At 56.2% G+C, this 21,247-nt stretch overlaps 1 protein-coding gene across 4 annotated transcripts in view; it reads right to left on the bottom strand.

Annotated features, from left to right (window-relative positions):
• Positions 1–21,247, bottom strand: part of Lingo1 (leucine rich repeat and Ig domain containing 1) — a 135,509-nt gene that overhangs the window by 51,757 nt on the left and 62,505 nt on the right. Inside the window, exon 1 of one of the 4 annotated variants that reach the window (XM_005000810.4) lies at positions 2,790–2,929. The exons of the other annotated variants lie outside the window; for them this stretch is intronic. The gene's annotated coding sequence lies outside the window, so the exon portion shown is untranslated. Of the gene's footprint in view, positions 1–2,789; positions 2,930–21,247 lie in introns of those variants that run through there. 4 annotated transcript variants of the gene reach the window in all.

The following is a 21,247-nucleotide window of genomic DNA, read 5'->3' as shown; positions in this document are numbered from 1 at the left end:
GCAGCACCTGAGGACCAGAAAGAGCAGCCATGTCTAGGGCGGTGCTCCCCAGGGTGTCTGCCTGTCACCCTTGAAATCTCCCAACCCAGGGGACTATCCAGACAGCAGAAGCACAGTCTTGTGTTTAAGAACAAACTCAACACTGTGATCTCCGGCTCTTCACATTATATGCATAGAGGGATAGAGACCCAGACCCTGAGCAGGGCCCCATCCCCTGCCCAACCATGGCCCATTTCTGAGGGAGCTCCTCCCCTCACCTGGGTGCCAATCTAATGGCCCAGGCTCCCCCAGCTGGATCCAGCCCTGCCAGGGCCAGGACTATGTCCACCAGGTGACAAGAAGAGGGATCTTAGCTCTCAGCAGGTTCACTGCCAGGAGCCCCCTAGTGCAGGCCTGGATGCTGGCAAGATCCTGTGGGCCACCAGAAAGCCCACCTCTCTTCCCTGGTCTTCCCAAGGCTGCTCACCAGCTCAGCACCCTGAGTGTGACCAACTGTCTCACACCCCAAGCTGAGGGGCATGGTCAGGTTCTCACGGGAGCCGCTTGCCCCAGCCCCCAGTTCCTCTGTGAGTACCATCCTCTTCCTCTCCCCTGGTACCACTCCAGCTCCTCTCCCCCACCTGCTCCCACACGAACACCAAATACAGCTTCCTGGGCCACCCTGTCCCCTGAGCCACCCCCACCTCAGCTCTGATCACTTGTTTTTTTGACACTTCCCCCAGCGGGCTAGTGGGCAGGGACAGGACCTGATTCATCTCCCCATTCCTGCGCGGGGCCTGGCACCACAGTTCTGCCCACGGGCAGCAGAGCTGGGCCGGGGGATGACAAACAGGCTGTTCCTCCTCCCCCAGCACCTGATTCTCTGTTGACCCTTCCATGACAATTCATGGCTCAGTGTAGGGTCAGGATCAAAGTTCAGTCTGCCCAGGATCAGGGCTCAGTATTCATCTGGGATCAGAGCTCCATATAAGGCCAGGATCAGGGTTCAGTCTACCAGGGACCAGGGTTCAGTATGCAGCCAGGATCAGAGCTCAGTGTAGGGCCAGAATCAAGGTTCAGTCTCTCCAGGGTCAAGGTTCTACCCCCCTAGGATCAGGGCTCAGTATACAGCTGAAGTCAGGGCCCACTGTGAAACCTCGGGTCTCCCCATCGCCCTACCTCCTGCTTGGAAAATAACATGTCCTCCTCTGTGCCCAGCTGCCTTGTGTCCCCGCTCTGCCTGTCCCCAGCCCCACTGTGTGGCTGAACTGCTTTCCAGATAACTCTGCTCCCTGGCACCCAGCTCCTGCCTAAGCACAGCAAAGGGGCTCCAGGGCCGCGCTTCCTGTGTCCCCACTTGGAGAGCCGTGCTGACCCCCTGGATGACCCTGTGGGCCACTGTCTCCAGCTCTCTGAGGACCAAGCCTGGAGCCTCAGGAACTAGCTCATCGGGTCAGCGTGAGCTTGGCCCTCACAGGGTTCGCAAACCGGAGCGGAATCAGCGTGGCCCGTGCGGGCTTCGGCGCACAGCCTGGGCAGCGTCACCCCTGCCCACCCCGGTCAAGCCCCCCATGTCTCTGCCAGCTCCTCCTCAGTGCAGGGTCAAGATGGTTGCTGGCAAGACACATGGCTCTCATTTTAATTAATTAAAGAAAAATCTAATCACTGCATTAAACTTCTCATTACTCCACTTGAATACCCGTTAAGTAAATTTAATTACCAGAGGATTGGGTTTCCCAGCCTCTTTCATTAGCTCCTGATAAGACAGCAAAGGGAGAGGAGAGGGCAGGAAGAACAATACTGGTCCTAGCCACGGAGGGCAGGGCGGGGACTACCGCTGGCCACTGAGGCCAAACTTCGGTGCCTCTTTGAGGACTGCATGGCCCTGGCCCAGGCAAGGCCTGCACACATTCTGCCTTTGGTCTCTGCCAAAATCTTCCTTTCTGGTTGCTGTTGATTGTTTATGCTCTGCCTCTTTTCAGAAGAGTTTGAGGATGCTGAGGATATAAGCAACACAAAGTAAAAAGAAAAAGAAGAAATTAGGACAAGAAAAAAAAATAAGAGAGATAAAGGTAAAGCCAGAGACCAAGGTATTGAGCACTCATCAGGAATGGGCCACAAGTGGTTGCAGCTTCCTGGAAACCAAGGCAAAAAGAGGGAGAAAGATGTTGTTACCCAAGGAGTATTTGGGGAAATGTACCCTGGCCTCAGTCTTCTCATCAGGAAGATGGGATCACAGAGACAACCCTGGCTGTAAAGTTAGCAGAGCTCCTTGGGAAAAGAAAACCTGAAATAAGCCTTGAAAAGACAGGGCAGAGAGTAAGGAAAGGCAAGATAGATTATTGGCATTGCCAAGCCCCAGGAACCCAGGTAAAGGTTCAGGATGATCCAAGTCCTGCCAACAGGACTCCAAAGATCAACTCTGAGGCTGCTCACTCCTAGATCTTTCTTCACCCACCACCCTAGATTTAAGCCTAGAAAAATACTGCCCTAGAAACTGCTGCCATACAGCTTTGATCAAATGCCACTAGGAGTACAGCCATCACCAAGGGAAAGGAAAGAAGGAATACGGACAGAAACCAGGCCCTGTTCCTATTGTTCGAGCCACTGGATCAAGCCCTACCTGAAGTCCACACCACTGTTTTCTTTATTGAAACAAGAGGGTTTTGTTTTGTTTTTGTTTTGCTTTTGCTACTTATGACCTAATCTGTCCTTCTGACAGTGTTCACAAAGATATTCTTTCTCATCTAGGAAGACGGCTCAGGTTTGCGCAGGATGCAGGAGGGGGGCAAGACAGGGATGCCACCTACCATAATTGCTGCTGTACCCTGTTGAGTCCTGAAGCCGAGGGTCCCCTGGGGCCAGGCTGGGGAGAGGAACAGACTTGAGAGCCAGTCAGGGGCTGGACATGGCCAGCGGGCAGGGAGACTCTGCAACCCCAGACTCAGGACAGCTGGGACATGGCCACCAGGTCCCTGGAAGGGAGGAAGAAGCCAAGAGTGAGCAGGGGGCTCCTGAGGGACAGGGACACCTGGCAGGCAGCAGCCACAGCACACTGGTGAGGTGAGCCTCACCTCACATCCTCCTGGCACCGCATTTCCCACCCTGGGGCCCCTGTGCCCGGAAGGTCCTGTGCTGCAGAGAATGGGGTTCAAGAGCTCTCCACAGAGCCAGGACTCACAGGGAACCCCACTCGAGCTGGTCTCATCCAGAGAAGGACTCAGGCACTGCAGCAGAGAGCTCGCAGGTTGCCTCATGACCCACCTCTGAAGGGCCACCCGTCTCTCCAAGGCCACCTAGAAGCTTCTGGGATAGAAGCAGGTGTGGCAATTTCAGGTTCAAGACCTGTCTAGAGGTCCCGGCCTTTGGAGAGTCACTAAACTCCACAGACCATAATTCATCCTCTCAGCTCATGGCCACCCCATGTCTTCCTGGTTCCACTAAAGGCACAGCAAGTCAGGGGCGGTGGTGCACACCCATAATCCCAGCATTGTGGGAGGCTGAGGCAGGAGGATTGCAAATCCGAGCCCAGTCTGACAACTTAGAGCCTTAGTAAGACCCTATCTCAGAAGGAAAAAGGTAAATAGAGAGGGCTGCAGATTTAGCCTCGTATGAAGGCAGGCGTATGAGCCCGCACTGCTGCCCAGGGCAGTCACTGCCATGGCACTGTGTACTGAAACGTACGGCCACATTTTCATTGTTTTAGTTTAACTAATTTACATGTTAATTTAAATCACCACATGAGGCTGGAGGTCACTTACTGGAAGGCACAGCTCTGGATGAACTCCTGCTACCTTCTGGCCACAGTACCTGGAAGAACTGAGGTCCAGACAGGGCTGGGCTTTGCCCAAAGTCACACAGCCAGAGGGCAGTCAGGCCAAGTCCAGAAGCCAGCTCCTCCACTTCCGGCCCACCCTCTATGGGACCCACTGGCCTATCCATGGTGGCCTCGGGTTTCCCTGCTACACTTAGCACTGTCATGGAGATCTCACTGCCCTGACCCCACACCACCACTCCTGTGGATGGTGTCACCTCTCCCGGCCATTGTGGGCACGTGTCCGTGAGCCCTTGGCAAAGCAGCCTTAAGACCCCTGAGATCATCCAGGAACTTGTCCCTGGGGAGTCCTCTGTACACAGGGCTATGACAGTACCAGACCCTGGGCCACCTGCATGACCCACAGCAGAGGTGACCGGAAGCATTGTTTGACCACTAAAGATGACAGACAATGGGTGGAGGCCTGGAGCAAGGACTCCCTGCCAGTCCTGGATGGGAAACTGACCAAAGGTGAGGAAGGGACCAGGAGGGTGTGCAGGGTGCCAGGAGCCAGGCTGCTGCGAACAGGTAACACACCTGGGTGCAGGCGTGAGTGTGTGCGAGTGTCGCATGCAGGCTGAGTCAGACATAGGTGCCCACAGCCTCGCGCAGGAAGAGCAGGAGCCTTGGAGCTCACACGCGTGTGCACACACACACTGTTGTATGTGGCCGGAGTGCCACCTGCACCAGCTGTCACTTCTCCTTTCCACATTTCTATTCATTCACAAAACACTGAGCACCCTTGACTGCTCGCCTTGTATAGGCGCTAGAGTTCACTGGGGTACACAGTAGACAAGGTTGGTGCCATCCCATGGGCACAGAGGAGCAGGAACCAAATAACAAGACAGGTCCAGGGGTGGCTCGGTCTGTGAGGATCACATCTGGGATGGTACAGAAGCTGGGTCAGGATGGGTCGCTCCAGGCCAAGGATGGAGGAAGCTCTTCCTGAAGAGATCACATTTGAATTTACCCTAGAAATGGAGCCTGTAGGAAAGAAAGCCAGGCTCTAAGGGCCAAAATGTTGGCTTGAGATCTGGTCTCAACAAGCGCGATGAAAAGATGAAGACGCACTGCGGCCTTTAACCCGAGAGTGAAGTGATGTTGCCTTCATGGCTGAAAGTTCCCTAGGGCCAGGTGTGGAAGTGCACATCTGTAATCCCAGCACTTGAGAGGCTGAAGCAGGAGGATGCTACAAGTTCAAGGCCAGCCTGGCCTGCATGGTGAATTCAAGGCCAGTTTGGAATACATAGTAAAGCCCTGTGTCAAAAAACAAACAAAAAATAAAAGTGGGCTCCCCAGCTGCTGAGTGGAGCCTGGGCTGTCCCCAGGTACAGGCAACCAGGGGACTGGCTGTCACAATTGCCTGAGAATGAGGAGTCAGTGTTGCTGGTGCAAAGATAGGGGACAGAAGCTCCAGGATGGCTGCTGTCCAGGTGGCCTTGGATATAGGGGGTGAGGGCAGGATAAAGGGGAACTGAGGACGACTCCTTGATCTTGAGCGACAGACAGGCACTGCTGCCACAACCAGACCCTGGGTTAAAGATCACATAAAAACAGCAAGTAGAAGTGCGGCCCATACAGCCAACCCCTCACCCCTACCTAGCACGACGGAGCCTCACACCCTGCTGGGGCTCGTCTTCCTCTCCAGTCCTGAGCCTAGCTCTTAGAAGGGCAAAGCTGGGACCTCACCTCGGGCTGCAGGGGCAAGGTTGTGCCCCGGGCAGGACCCAATGAACCAGGCGCAGGGCAATCCATGTGTGTGAGGAGGCGGACGGGACACAGTGCACACCAGGCAGGAAGCAGCACGTGGGAGGAGCTGGAGATGGGCCTGAGCATCCCAGATCCCAGGCCCAGCTCCCCCTGCTAGCTGCAGGGTACTGGGCTTACTTCATTTCCCAAAGCTCAATTCCCTTGTCTTTAATGTGCCAACCCCAATCCTCCCACACAAGCCAGATGAGGATTCAGCAAAATTATGTATGTCAAGAACTAGTTTTATAAATATTGGCACCCCATCTGTCCTCCCAGCCCTTAGAAGGCTGAGGCAGGAGGATCATCTTGAGTGCAAGGCCACCCTGGACCACATAATGAGAACTTGTCTCAAAAAAAACAATAAAAGGGTGGGGACTAATTGGCCCATTTTGGCAGAATCATAAGCTTCATGTCTATTCTAGTAAGAGGCCATGCAGGTCACTCCAAGTCTTGCAGGGGTAACTGCATGCATGTCAAGGGTGACACTGACTCCACCAGCCACGGCCGAGGCTCTCATGACACCCTTGTGAATGAGTCAAGGAACGGTGGGCTGGGAATGGGGCCTGTGGGTCAGGCTGGCTTCCCCAGCTCAAAGGGCTGAGCCTTGTCAGCTTGTCAGGCAGAGACTAGGATGAGCCTTGAAGGCAATTCCAGCCTGGGAGAGGTGGATTAGGGAGGCAGAGATCCTGCACCCAACCCAGGATTGGGCAAAGTGGGTGGGGCCTATAACAGGTTTTGGGTCACAGTGCTCATCAGTCAGTGGCTCCAGGGAGAGCCACACTCAGCCACCGTGCATCTGGCTAGAAGGCAGGAGGGGAACCCTGGGGCTTCAGGTCCCTGACAAGAGGAGGCGGTGAGGTGAGGAGAGAAACAGATCTCTGCTGGGTGTGGTGAAGTGAGCTCCCAGTCCAGCAGGCAGGTGAGCGGAAACTCGGGGCCACACTACGGTGGTACACTACATGGCAGAGTTGCTTTCCGCCCTGGGTTTCTTTGATTCTATTAATACATAAACCAGGGCTGAATGGTTGGGTCACCACAGGTGCTGCAAAGCCAAAGGTGCACAGCATCACACCCAGAGTCAGTGATTACTGTGACTGAGTTACAGAGTGCAGGATACTGCCCACCTCCACCTGGACCCTCAGTCTGTGCAGAGGACAGGACAGGGTGACTGTCAGTCCTACTCTGCAGGTGTGGAAACTGAGGCCCAGAAAAGTAATGGGATCAATCATCAGCCCCAGAGGTGGCCTCACACCTACGGACCATCTCACCTCCTGTCCCCAGGGTCACCCTGAACTCCTGCCCAGGAAAAGCTGGACTCTCCCCATACTACAGGCTCCCCAGATGCCAAGGGTCCTCAAACTGCTCCAAAACGTGGGGAACCCCGCTTCTCCCTCCCTCCACCCCCCTGCAGTCCTGCTATAGCCACTGAGGCTCCTGGAGCCAGAAGGAGCATTCCTGTCCTGTACAGCATCCTGTTCCTCCACTTCCCCTGCAGGGGCAGAGAGGGGGTGTCTGGAAGGAGGCGAGGTGTCCCCTGGGGAACTGGGGCTGCTGAGGGGAGGCACTGCCTCCCACCCCCATACTGTCACACACTGAGCCCTCAGGGTAACTGCAGGCCATGTGGCAGCTCAGAAAGATGAAGGGAACTGCCCTACTTCAAAAGATGGAACGGAATAGAAAAGGATTCTGAGAGCTGGCATCTGGATCTGAACCCAGGACTGCTGATGCCCAAATGCTGAGCTTCCCTGTGCTCCCTGCCACCTCTACAGAAGTGTGAAGCCCCTCAGATGGACAGACTGGTGTGCAGATGGGGCAGAGAGAGGGAGACAGGAGAGGGAAGCAAAGGGATGAAGAGCAGCAGAGACCCAGTGGCCGGGCTGGGGGTGGGGAGGGGCTCTGGAGCCCCTCCATTAGCAGCAGTGGCCCTTGAGTGCCACTCCTTGCCTTCTACCCTCTCATGTGGCCTTAGGTTCCTGTCCACTCCTGGATGCCCAGGCCTGAGAACACCAGTCACCAGGCGCCCACGGTTAGCAGTGCTCTGCTCCTCCTGAGGACAAGGGGGCCCTTCGAGCAAGCCCCGGCAGGGAGCCAGGCAGGGGTGAGGGCCAGTGCTGTCCTGGGCACAACCTCTTGCCATGCCTGCCTGGGGTCCAGCACCCAGCCTGTCTGCCAACCCCACACAGCCAGCCGAGCACCCCAAGGCAGCTGAAAATCTGCACACCCTCAGAGCCCATAAGGTTTCAGCAACCGGTTTCCCACTGGACACTTAAGAAAACCTCTTCTTTCTCTCCCTAAGAGGAAGGGAAGGAGTGAGGAAGCAAAGAGGAGGAGGGGACAGGGGAGAATCCCACCCCACCCCTGCGTCAAGGTCATGCGCACCAGTGCAGGGCATGGGGCGGGTGGGTGCGCAGCCTTTAATCTGGGAGTTCAGGCCAGAAGACTAAGCACTCAAAGCCGAGTACATTACTGCCCTGAATGATCTGTCGGCTCCTATTAGGCTAAATATCTCTGCAGAAGGGGAATTATCCTCGGAGCAGTGACTGTCTGCCTCGGTGGGGGGAACCCTCGTTGTGGGGCTTTTAGGAGGAGGCAGGACCTACCTACTCCCTCCTGGCACCCCTCCCTGGAAAGCCACTGTGCCAGCTGCTTTGCCACTTGCAGCAGGTGCCACCCCAATCCCTCCCACCCCCTCCCTTGGGAACATAAAGGCAGCCAGACTCCAGGTCATGGCCTGACAATGCCCTGGCCAGTCCAGTGACCCCAGGCATGTCTGAGCCACTGTGTCCCTGTCTGTTGGGAGAACACAGTTATTCTTGCACAAAAGCTGGCCATGTGGGTGTGGGTAGGGAGCAAGACAGAGCCAGGAGGGTGGGCATCAGGAGGGTCCTATGCTGAGGACCCCCTCTACCCTCGATGGCACTGCTGCCTGCCACCTCCTCCAGGAAGTCATCCTGACCTCACCTGAGTCTCTCCTCCTCCAGGCACCGCAGCATTTGCTCTTCATCTCCACCCACTTGCACCCTAGGCCCAGGTACCCAGGACCCTGTCGGCATTTGCAGCTTGGAGGCAAAGACTTGTGGGAACTGCGAGCAGGAATGACTGCCCATCTGACACAAGCTGGGTCCAGGGTGGTGACGATTAGAAGAAGGCAGCCAAAAGCAGCCAGGCCAGGAAGCCAGAGGCCCCAGGACACTGTCCAGCAGCAGTAGGTAGTGGCCAAGCCCACAGCAGGACAGCACGAGACAGTGCTGGGCAGGATGGAGGATCGAGGTGGTGAGGCTCTATGCCAGGCGATATCAGGCAGGGAGCTGCCCAGGCCAGCAGAGCTCCCAGGCGCAGGAAGGGGAGACTGGCCTGCATGTGGGGGGCTGAGGGTCAAAGGTCAAAATGGGTCAGGCATGGGCCACCAGACAGGGATGGCCTGCACATAGTATCTCTGCCCACAGCACCCAGCACTGCCCACCAACTATGGCGAAACCCAGGACAGTCCAGGATGCCTCCTCACAGACATAGGCCACAGTGGTACAGGCCACACAGCTGGCCCAGGAGGACAAGCCAGGACCACATCCAGATGAAAGCACAGCCCACAGAACTCCAAGTGGCAGGCAGAGACCCATTGTGCCATCTACACCCTGCCGCAGATCCAAAAGTCAAGCCCGGGATCTCCACAGCCTGCAGGAGTTGCTTGTCATTCAATCACTCATTCACTCATTTACTCACTTAGTGATTCACTGATTCATTTATCAAGCACCCATTAAATCTTCCTGAGGATGAACAGTACAAAATGTCCAGGGTCCTGCATCCAGAGCACATAGACTGTTGGGACCAAGGCAGACAGAAATGGCTCCAAGCTGCGGGAGTGCAGTCGGTTAGCACAGGCTTCCAGGAAAGGATCTTGGAAGGGGCTGGAGGAGGAGAAGCTGGCTTGGAAGTAGCAAGGAGGGCATTGCAGCCCAAGCCAAGGTCCAAGGGGTGGCCTTAGGAGGGGGCTGACTCCACCCCAAAAGTCACTGGGAGCCTGAGGGTTTTAAGTGGAGGTGACAGGGCCCAGTCTATGCTCCAAAAAGACCCTCCTGGCTGCCTGGGGGAGGATGGATTCACAAAAGATGGGCAGTGTGGGCCACGTTAGAATAGAGCTGGTGGCCAGGGAGACATCACAGGCCCTGGGGTGCAGTTGGGCTGACAAGGGGTGTTGCAGCCCGCAGTAAGGCAGAATTACATGAGCAGTGCTGACGTCAGCCAAGCACCAGCTGCCTGAAGTCCACACACCACATGCAAACTTGGCGCAGCTCTTGAAGACCATGGGTGACTTTGATCTTCACAGTACTGGGATGAGGCCACAGGGCTGGCATTGATTGCTTACTTCATCATCCAGAAAGCACTTGTTGAGTGCCATCTATGCCCCAGCACCACCTGGCCCATTCAGCACAACGGAAAACTGAGATCAGAGACGCTGCCCCAGAGCTTCAGGAGAAAACAGCAGCTGTCCAGCTTGGAGGTGTCCTGCAGGGCTGGGAAAGGAGCAGGGCAGATACCAGACAAAAACTGGGCCAAAGGGACCGCTGGCAAGGCATGAGCACAGGTGGGGCAGGGTGAACCTCAGCCCTGGTGGGGTAGGGAGCTGGCAAGGGTGAAGGGGGGCTGAGGCACACAGCAGGAAGGGGCAGCTGGGCAGGGCCAGGGTCAGAATGGGTGTATGCAGAGGGCACAGAGAGGGCAGGGGCAGGGAGTCCCTGCAGACAAGAGTACCCATAGACATCGGCCTGGGAGAACCAACGTGTGAGGTGCTAAAAGCCAAGAAGAGGAACACCCTCCTCTGAGACAACTCCCGGGGGCCCCAGAGATGGGCCAGGCAAAACAAAGAGTCACTTCCCTGACTCCTCCCCAGGAGCCACCATGCTGGACCACCTAGGTCAGCTCCTCCCCTCGGCCCAGCCTAACCCGAAGCATCCATATGCATGCTGCTGGGGACCCTGAAGTCCCCTCCCTTCCATCACAATGAACTGGTCCCAAAAGCCCCAGACCAGCACCTGGCACACAGCAGATGCAGAGTAGCCATTACCTATCCTGCCCTGGTGGTAGGCACAGGCCAAGGTTGCAGGGCCAGGGGCCTCTCTGGCACACATCAGCACCCAGTGACTATGGCTGGGGCAGGGAAGGTTGAGACAGGGCACCCCAGAGGGTCCCGAGGAGACAGGTTCCCTGGCGCATCAACCTGCTCCCAGGCTTCCTCATCACATCCACAGCCCAGGCACAGTCCCATAATCCACCCTGCCTTCTAGCCCACACCACTGGAGGGAACGGTGTAAGTCAAAGGCCAAGGAAAGGTATAGCCAGAAAGGCTGCACAGAAGAGGTGGTTTCCTCTTTCTTTTCAGAGCTGGGGATTGAACTCAGTGTCTTTGCACTGAGCTACATCCTCAGTTGTTTTTTTTAAATGCTTTATTCTGAGACAAGATCTCACTAAGTCACTAAGTTACCCAAGCTTGGCTTGAACTTGGGATCTTCCTGTCTCAGCCTTCTATAATACTGGGATTCCTAGGTAAGTGATACCACATCTGGCCTGGAGGTGGTGGCTTTTTAATTGCCCAAGCCTCACCTGGCTCCTTGTGAAACAGGACTCTTATACTATAATGACAAACACCCTTGCTACTCTTAATAATAACGTAATTGCTAAGGCACCGGAGCATGCTCTGTGCCAGGCTCTAAACAAGCACCTGGTGCCTGACAGCTCAGGGTGCACTGAGGCCCAGTGCACCTCCTCCCCAACTCCCAGGTTGGCTGCCCTGGCTGTGGAGGGGTTGCTTGGGCCTGAGCACTGCCTGGGCAGCTGAGACAAGGAGTAATGGGGAGGGTGTTCACAGCGGTCAAGGCCCTGAGGTGGACGATGCCAAGCATTTTGAGCCTCACTTCAGTGGCCACTCCCGCTGAAACCGGGCAAGGCTCCCGGTGGAGCATGAGGCCAAGAGCAGGATTCCTCAGAACCAGGCAGGGCCTGCAGGCCACAGAGCACCAAGCGACAGCAGGAAGCCTGGGGCAGAGCAGTGGGGAAGACTGAGAAGACAGACGAGCGGCAAGGGTGTGGGCAGAGGGGTCTCTCCTTTGGCTTCCAGCAGCTCATACCCACAAAGTGTCCCATGTCCCTGTTGGGTGAGGTACCCAGCCTGAGGTGGCCAGTGGGGCCTGAGAAGTCTTTCCTGGGACAATGGTCTCAGGGGACACCGCAGAGAGCTGGCAACTCGGCATGGAGCCAGGACACAGTCCAGCACAGGGCCACGGTGGCAGATCCCACATTAAGCACCATTCCTTTGGGTCTCACCAGTGTTCAGTTTAAGATCAGCAGCATCTAGGGCCACTGGTCATGGCAGACATGACCCTGGGATTCCGGGATCTTCCTCTAACACACTGTGTTCTCAGTCAGGTGTCTTTCCTGCCCTCTCAGGTCCCCAGCTGCTCACTGGCAGCATGAGGTATCCAGGTCTCCAGGATGAGGGTTTCTGGGGTGCAGACCCCCAACACAAGCTGTCTCTCCCAGTTCCTGTGGGAGCCCCACCCTTCTTCATGGAGCCTGAGGCTGAGGTCAGGGGACTGCTTTCCAACCCAGGGCACGAGGAGAAGCCTTTGACCTCTTGTTACTGCCCCATTTGGACCAGCTCCCTTCCGTCACTCTCCCAGCAAGGCCACTGTATCAGGGTTGTAAATTTCTAGATGAGGAAACTGAGTCTCAGCCAGAGGAAAGGGCATGTGGAGGTGTCCCGGTGGGCTGTGGCCATGCACATGGGTGGGGTCTGGTTCAGCACCCTGGACAGACCCCAGGCCCCAAATCAGCCCAACACACACCCTAGGTGGTGTGTTTGCCAGGCCCTCCCCCCACCAGTCTGCCACCGGCTCCCCTGATGCCAGGTGCACCGATCTCCTCTAGGCCCCTGGAGTGGCTGTGATCTGGCCACATGCAGCTCTTACTCCCACTCACAGTTTCCTTTCCCAGCAGCTGCCCCATGTCAGTCACGGCTCCCTGCTGAGCTTCCTTCTGCCCCCTTCCTGCTGGGATCTTATTCAAATGCTGGACCACTGCACCCTGAAATCTTCCAAAGAACTCATAGACAAGGACTCTTGTTGAGAACTGTCAGGAAGGCTCATGAGAACAGGCACACAGTCCCCAACGTTTGCTCTTGTGGCTTTCAGTTCCCAGGTTTTTTGAGCCTGGGACAGGGAGAGCTGGAAATCCTGGCAGTGGAGACAGTGCCCTAGGGTCCCAATGCACTGTGTGCCTTGGTCCAGCACAAGTCCCAAAGGGATCTGAAGTCCACCCAATATCTCTAACCACTGCCTGCTGGTCCATGATGGTGGTGTGGCTCCCTATGCCATGCACAGCTCCCAAGATAGATGAAGCCACAGCTGCAGCCCCTTGGAGCTTCCTCAGGATCCTGGAGCCCAGCCCACACTCGGGGTGAGTGGAAGGAGAGCCCTGCAAGCTGTGCAGGGGGCACCCAGGCCAGGCCTGTGGCTTGAGAAGCAGTCTGCACTGAGAGACAATGAGCCACCCAGAGGCTGGGTGGCTGGGCCAGGCTGGCACCCACCCAACAGCAACACTGGACCCTCTTTTCCATCTCTACCTGTCGAAGACCACTCCCACGCCATAGGAGACATTTTTCTTGGCTTGGTGGATGGCAATGTCAGTGCCATCTCCCAGAACCACTGGGAAAGCTCTTCCTCCCAGAGAGTGGCTGCAGGAGAGGCAGGTAGCCCAAGAATGTCCAAGGGCTGAAAGGGCAGCATAACAAAGAGGACATGCTCTCTTCCAATGGCAAACCAATTCAGGGAACCAGATTCAGTGGTTCTGATAGCGGTGACACCAACTCGCCCAATCTCTGTCTCACAAGAGGTAATTACAGTTTTTCTAGACGCTGAGACAGTTTTAAAGGCCATCCAAAAGAAATTTCCTATAATGAGGTATAGGGTTTATGTGCTGGACAGCAAGGCAGCTGGTAATCGGTAGGACCCAGGCTGGGAATCAGAGGGAAACAGTGGTGGAGCATATATGAGAGGCACGACAGAACAGAATGGACGAGGCGTTCTCCAGGCAGGAGAACGGAACCCAGCCAGAAAAGTTCCTGGAACACCATGGTCTGGTGTTCCCTGAAGAGCAGTAAGGGGTGCAAGGCTGTGGGGCTGGTACAGGGCCAGCACCCCATGGCACAGAAGTCTGAGCTCAGAAAGGAAACAAAGGCCCTGAGTGTCCCCCCAGTCTCTGCAGACATCATTGGTTTCCAGGCAGTCATACTGGACTAAAGAGGTCCTGGCCCAGTCACTAGGTCCAAGCAGAGGAAAACTGGTTCACAGACACAAGGGGAGGAACTCAGACGAGACCAAGGCAGAGACTGCAAAGCCTCCCAGAAGCCATCCCATCAAGGCCAGAAGAGGCTGGGGGAGCTCCTCTTCCCACCCTGGGTCTTTAAGAGCACAACACCATCACCTTGATTCAGACTTCCAGCCTCAAAAACTTCAAGGAGCAAGCTCTGATGGGTTAAACCACCAGATTCATGATGATTTATTATGATGGCTCCAGAAAATTAAAGCAACTTCAACTGTCCAGCAGTAGAAAAGCAGCCCCAAAGGAAGTGAACCCCACCTTCTGAGGGGTGTACGAAGAGGCCTCCAGCCCCCCAGCAGCTCCTCTGGACAGCTTCCAGCACAACCTCCCATCCAGTCTCCTGCTAGACCCCACCCTATGTAGCCTGGGGAACCAAGCCCAACAGGGTTAACCTGTCCCATCCCATCCCACAGATGTGGAAATTGAGGCAAATTCCTTCCCGAGAGCATTGCAACCAGTGGAGCCAGCAGCTGGTCTAGGATCCTAGAATGTTGGCTCCATCTCCCTTCGAATCTTCCCTGCCTGGTTCAATGGTGGCTCCATGTTCCAGAACGCATCCCCCTGGGCACAGTCGGTGAAGACTGGAAGCGATGACCTTGCAGAGAGGCCTCTCTCCACACTGCCCTGAGTCTTCCAGGGTTGTGGTAGGTGCTGTGCTCTTCCACATGTGGTCTGGTGGAGTCACCAGCCTCTCCAAAAGAGGATGCCTGGGCTAACAAGTGCTCACTGAGCACCTCTTATGTGCACAGAGGAGGGTGAGCTACAAAACAGGGGTAGACTGAGCCTGTGCAGGTTGGACCACCCTGGGAAACTCCACAGTGAGCCCTCAGACCAACTCTGACCTCTTCCTGGGCAACCTAGGCCTCCCTAAGGACAGGGGAGGTGACAAATGTGTAAGAGAGTTGGTCCAAGAAGGGCAGCTGGAGTGGAGTGGGAGGAGGGGCAGATGGTGAAGTTGGGTAGGGGCTGGTCTGAGGAGGAGCTCCCCTGTCCTTGGGGACAGGCAGGACACCCAGCTCCTACCCCATCTGCCCAAGGGGTTAGAGACCTTCAAAAAAGTGCAGACAGGCTGAAAGCACAAGGTAGACTTCCCAGCCCAGGCAGCTGGCTCTAAATGCTGGTTAATGGGCACTGAGTGGCCAAGAGACATGAGGAGTGGACTTTTAAGTCACCTGGTGTGCTGTGTCCAGTAGGAACAATGGGCCAGCCAGCCAGCAGAGAGCCTCAAGTCCTTCTAATTAGGTGCGACTTTGAACACAGAGGCATCAGATTAATGAGGTTTGCAGCACTGCCTTGCACAGGGAGGCAGGCTGCCTCTGTTCTCTGATCGCAGTTTGATGCCAAAACCTGGTTCTCTAAATCAAAGGGTCTCCTGAAACTCTGCTTTCTGATGTTCCCTGGGCAAGTCTGCATCTTTGCTGGGGAGTTGTGTCTTTGCCTGGGTCCTTCCCTCCAGGAGACTCCAGGGCAGGACCCCTGCAGCCCAGAGGGGGCAGGCAGGCTGGGGCAGCCCCAGTGGGCCGACCCACCACAGCCTGGACTCTGCTCTTGGCAGCTGTGGGCATTCGAGGCCCTGGAGGATCTGCTGGCCAATTTCCCACAGCTGGCATCTGCTCACAAGCCTTCAGGGCTCTGCTTCACCGATCTTGAGAGAGGATTGAGACATCACACGAGTTAGCTTGCGCTGCCTCGGCCTTTCCTGCCCTGGCTGCACAGCCTCCTGCTCTGAACCCCGGGTCTTTCTCACCCAGCTCCCCTTCAGCCCCCCAGGATGACCCTGTTCTCTCCCCCATTCTGCTCAATCACCTTGCCTTTCAACACCCAGCCCCTCCAGCCGGTTCCTTTGCCACCACTGTTGCTAGATCTCTTTTCTGTCTCTGAGAACTTCTGGCCCCGAACCCCTACTTCCTGGGACATGTGCTTCTTGCCCTGGTTCCGACGTTTCATGGTGCAATCTGTGCTTGTTATTTTGTCTTGTCACCCCTAGGGGACTGTGGCCTAAGGACGGAAATGGCATTAGTGTCACATACATGTTCCCTGTGGTAAACATGGATGATAGGAAAGATTCCACCACCTTCCTCTGCCACCGTGGGGCCCCAGGGAGGGAAGACACCACCCTGTCCTCAGTTTCCCTACTTGCCAAATGGGAATGAGGCCTCATCCTGCCTCCTTCATGGAGCTGCTGCAGTGTCTAGTGTAACACTGGACAAAGCACACATTTTGGGAGAGAAAAGGAGATATGGGAGTGTACCTGGCAAGCATGTGGGAGGAAATGGGCTCTGGGGCCGGGGCCCAGGCCCTGAATGAGGCAAGGCAGCCAGAGGGCTAGCAGGTCCCTTGCTCTCTCTAAGCTCATTCTCCTACATGAGCAGTGGCCCCAGGACTCATAGGATATGCATTAACGTCTCCTCAATCCTCAGACCAGCTTGGGGCAGGTGCTGTTACGAGTACACTGTGCAGAGAAAGGAAGGCTTGGAAAAGCTTGACCTGCCCCAGGGAAGATGCCACACTGGGCCTTGCAACACGCTGCCTCCAAGTCCACCTCCTCTGAGTGCCCTGGCTCCTGGCTCCTCGCTCTGTCCAAGCCAGGCACACGTAGTGTGGGCAGGCGAGTGGGCTCCCTGCACCCAGAGCCCCTCTGTGCCTCAAGTTCCCCACCCACCCAGCCCTCTCTCTTCTGCCCATGGCTCTTCCTCCCGAGACCTGCACACCCCATGCCTTCTGCCCAAAGCACTGTGCCCAGCCAGGGTCTGCAAACATGAGGGTAATCAACCTCCAATGCCCTGCCTAGCCCTTCATAAGCCCTAAGTGAACTAGTACCTTGGTCCCCAAGCAGGAAGTCAAGTGCTTTGGAAGAAATGAGCTCTGAAGCCCAAGCCCCTGAGAGTTCCAAGTCTTCAGCCACCATCAGGCCCAACACAGCTCAGGGGTCAGAGCTTAAGTCACTAGCCACCTCTCCACAACTGGCATCCCACAGCCTCTGTGGGCCCAGTACTCTCTGTAAGGCCTCACGCCATTTCTCGGCTCCCCATGCAGCATGGGCCCCAACACCATGCCCAGACCCTGGGGATTTGGGGACATCTTTCATCTACATTGCTATGTTGCCAGATCCTCTGTCCTCCCCATCAGCAAAGTTACATGCCACTGTCTGCCACCCTTTAGGAATCTCCTTTAATTACAGAGGTTTTAACAAATCAACCTCAGGAGGTTCTACAGTGCTTGACTCATTTATGTAACACTCATGAAACAGCAAAATGACTGAGACGGCAGCCACATCCACAGGGAGAGGGCTGTGGGGAGCCTGGTTTGAGTCTTGAGTTTGATGGAGGCCATAGGGCTGTAATAAGACAGCACAGAAACACCCACATGCATGCACAGCTGTGCACACACACACACACACACACACACATGCACACATGGGGGAGCCCGTCCACCTAGGCAGACGCCAGCAGGGCCAGTGGACTGCACTGCCATCACAGTGTGGTGACTGTGCTGACCTTGTCCTCTTGGAGCAACTATCTCTTGGCTTCCAGGACTCCATCCACCCCTGGGTCCCCTGGGGCACCTTCCCAGCTTCCTGTGGTGCCTGCTCCTCCTTCCGTTACCTGCACAACTCCCAGAGTGATCTTGGTGACATGAGCTCTTTGACAAACCTCAACACACATGTCCCCATGCCCTGCTTCTTTCACGTCCAAGCTTGACCCCCAGGACAGCTCTGTGCGAGGTCACTGGGGAGTGATGACTGCGAGACGCAGTCTCAAGCTGTACCCTCCTCCCTGTCTCAAGAAAAGGCCACAGCAGCTGCAGCCAACAGGCAAGGGGTCTTGCCCTGCCCTCACAGGCCCTCTCATTCCCAACTCTGCCTACTCGGTGGGTCTGGAGCCATCCACCTCCCTCTCTCCTATGGCTTCCACTGTGTCCACCTGCTCTGGTTCCCCTACAGCAGCCCAAGGTCCATCTCACTGCCTAACCTCTCAGGAGCTCCGCATCGCTCTTTAGGAAATACACTGGCCCGGAGCCACATACCTGTGTGTAGCACCCTTCTGCCTCACAACCCCTTCTCCCATGCAGGGCTTCCTGAGGGACAGAGGTGTCCCCAGGCTTCCCATTCCCACCCCCAGCCTGGAGAGCATGCAGTCTTATCACCCAGCACACAGTAGGTACACAGCCATGCTATCCCAGCAGCACCCCACTCCCGGAGGCGGCCAGCTCATCACCATCAGGAGGGTGCCCTCGCTGAACACCCACACGCTCACTCTCCCCCAAACAATAACTGATACCCAGATGACTCGGCGACACACTAATCCCCCACGTCTTGGTTGGAGCTGCTTGCAGCAGTAAAGTTGGCTGCTTTATGGCCCCAGGAAGACGTCAGCCATAATGTGCTAAAATTATCACCTGGTGGAGTCGGTTTAAATACACTGGAAACCAAATACTTCCTGTGGCGCTCATTCCCTTCGTCCTGGATGCCGGTGATGGCCTGGCCATCTGGGACAGAGAGCCCCTGGGACCAGGCCTGCTGGAGTGGGCGGCTGCCTTCTCTACAGGTGACTGTGGCCCCAAGGGGAAGGGACAGTGCCACACTTTGTGTTGGGCACGTAGCTGAGGACACGTAGCTTATGCAGTTTGGCCCTGCTGGGTGGTGCAGCCCTGGGCAGGGCGTGGCTGGGGACCAGAGTGTGGCATAGCCAGACTGTCACTGTTCTGATGAACAGAATCCCATCAGCTGTCTGAGAGGTAGGACGCCCGTGTTGCCAGCAGGGACATGGCTCAGCTGGCTGTCAGCCTCCAGCCCTGCAGTGCTGGGATTTCAGCCATAATGGAGTGGAGTCCCAGAATAAATGGATACCAGTTCAAACTGCCTCCTCCACTGGGCCTTGGCACTCTAGGTGCCCTCGCTCTTGCCCAGCCCTTCCGCTCCACCTAGCAGAGGCCAAGTTCGAGGACGTCATCTCCAGGCAGCCACTCCTGGCTGCTGTGGTTGGTGCTGGGCTCCTCTTGCCTGCTCCAGGCTGGAGAGCTGGGTACATTCTCGTAGTAGATCTTGGGGTCTCACTGTCAGTGGGGTGGAGGGGGTCCTACAGTAACGACCCCAAAACACAGCACTACATTTGCTACATGCCAAGCCCTTCACAGACAACTCATTTGCTCAATTGGCCTAATACAGCTATGCAGGAGGGTACATCTCCCTATTCCATAAAAAGGAAACAAAAGAACAGAGGGGCTAAGGGACTCATCCAAAGCCACACAGCAGCAAATGGCAAAGCTAGGTTCGCACCAGGGCAGCCTTTGCTGCTCAACCCTCTCCTGGCCCACGCTGCACCCCACCTTAGGCCCTCGCCCTGGCTATCTGAGGTGGGTGGGCATGGTGCCCCAGACCCTGCTGGCCAAGGCTTGTGCAGAAGTATATGTGCTCGCATACACATAGCACTAGTGAACACACCCAAACCCTCACACGCGCGCACACACACACACACACACACACACGAGTGAACAACCCTTCCTATTCCATCCTGAGTCTCCCTTCCCTTGTGGCCTCCATGAGCACTGTCCACCTCTGCTGCTGTCTGTCCGTTTGCAGAGGAGGCAACTTTGAGGCTCAGAGAGAGTCAAACACACACCTTAGGCTACACAGCAAGCCAGGGCCAAACTGGGCTAGCACTAGGGATAGCCAGGGGCAGGGGTCCTGGCAAATGCTCAAATGCTTGCACACCATCCCAAGGCTCCCCAGGACCCCCAATTTCAGACATTTCCTCTATTCCTACCTGCTTGAAGCAGGACAGAAATGAAAAGGTAAAGATGAAGAGAAAACAAGAAAAGAAAGGGGAGAAAGGGAGGAGGGTGCTAGGAGAAGAGGAGCCTGCTGAGCTGCTGGCGCCCACCCAGGAGCAGAGGAGAGAAGAGAGGGGAGCAGCCAGGCAGGGGTTAACTCTCTGCCGAGGAGCAGAAAATGAGGTTCCAGTTATTAGTTGATTTATTGCTCTGTCCTCAATCTGCGTGCAGGTCCTGGAAGGAAATGTTCCACTCGAAAGCATTAAGCGTCTTCAAAGAGCAGAGGCATTAAAAATTGAAATCATAAAATAGACACGTAAATACGGTGGAGGTGAGAGGGGGACACCCAGGCAGGCCCAGAGGGCTGCGGGTCCCAGCCTCACACACAGGGGAGCTGACTGTGTCTACCCAGGAACCGCGTCTGCGTCTGCTGCAGCCCTGAAGGCCCCCAAAGTTCTCTGAGCCTCAAACCCTCTGGGCAGGACTGTCCCATGAGCCACAAACTGTCCCCACCTGCCCAGCCACTGTGACCAAGGCCCAAAGAGGGGCCGCCCTGCCCTTTAGTGGCACCCACAGCCACCTCCACCCCTGGAAGACATATGTGTGCGCACATGCTGGGTCAGGACTGAGGGAGGTAGATGGCAGGCATACCCACTCACACGTGCACGTCCATGTGACAACACACACACACACACGTGTGTAGACATGTCCACATGGTGTGTACAGAGACACGCCCACACACAGAGACACAGTCTGATTCTGGCCCCAACATCCATCCTGCCTGAGGCCTTCCTGGCAGAGGGACCCCTAGCACTTCTTATGGCAGAGGGACCCTCAGCTTGAGCCCCTGGCCACAGCCACCTTCGTCACCCCAAAGCAAGAATAACCAGGTTCTGTGGCCTCCTGAGACTGGAGGAGTCCCTGCCCTCTGGCTACGGCAGTTTCAGGAGTCCCCTGATTGTGGCAGGGGTCCCCCAACCACAGCAGCATCCCCGAGGAGCCCAAGCTCTGCTTTCCTCACCTCCAGCAGCAAAAGGGAGGGCAGGGGGTGGAGGATGGGCACCTGTGAAGGGCCTGGGTGGCTGGCTGTGGGCTGGCACCCGCTGACAGGAGCCGGAGTCCTCCAAGAAGGGAGCATGGTGGGAGGGGACAGTGAACAGGACCCAAGGAGAGGCACCACAGAGAGCGGGGCAGGAAAAGAAGACAGAGAACACCTATGCCCTGTCCCCTCTCCTGCCTCCCGGGACAGCATGGCTGTGGCTGAGCTCTCTGAGGGACGCAAAAATGGGCACAGTACAATGGAGAGCCCCTCAAATGCTCCCCTTACTCCAGGAACTGTGGATTACTCCAGGAGCTTTCACCCACTCATTCAAGCAACTGAGACACCCCATCTTGGGATGTACATCTGGGGCACAGGGCTATGCACGCAAACTTCACACACACACACTTACAACACAGTCTCCCATGCACACACAGCACACAGTCAAAGCCACATACACACTCTCACACATACAGTACCCACAGCTACACACACACACTTCCTGGGACACGTTCTGCCTC

This window comes from Cavia porcellus, unplaced genomic scaffold, assembly GCF_034190915.1.
Source record: "Cavia porcellus strain 051 isolate PalLab524CR breed Dunkin Hartley unplaced genomic scaffold, mCavPor4.1 scaffold_38, whole genome shotgun sequence".
Classification (NCBI taxonomy): Eukaryota; Metazoa; Chordata; class Mammalia; order Rodentia; family Caviidae; genus Cavia; species Cavia porcellus.
Note: the sequence above shows the minus strand (reverse complement) of the source record. Positions and strands in the feature narration are given on the sequence as shown.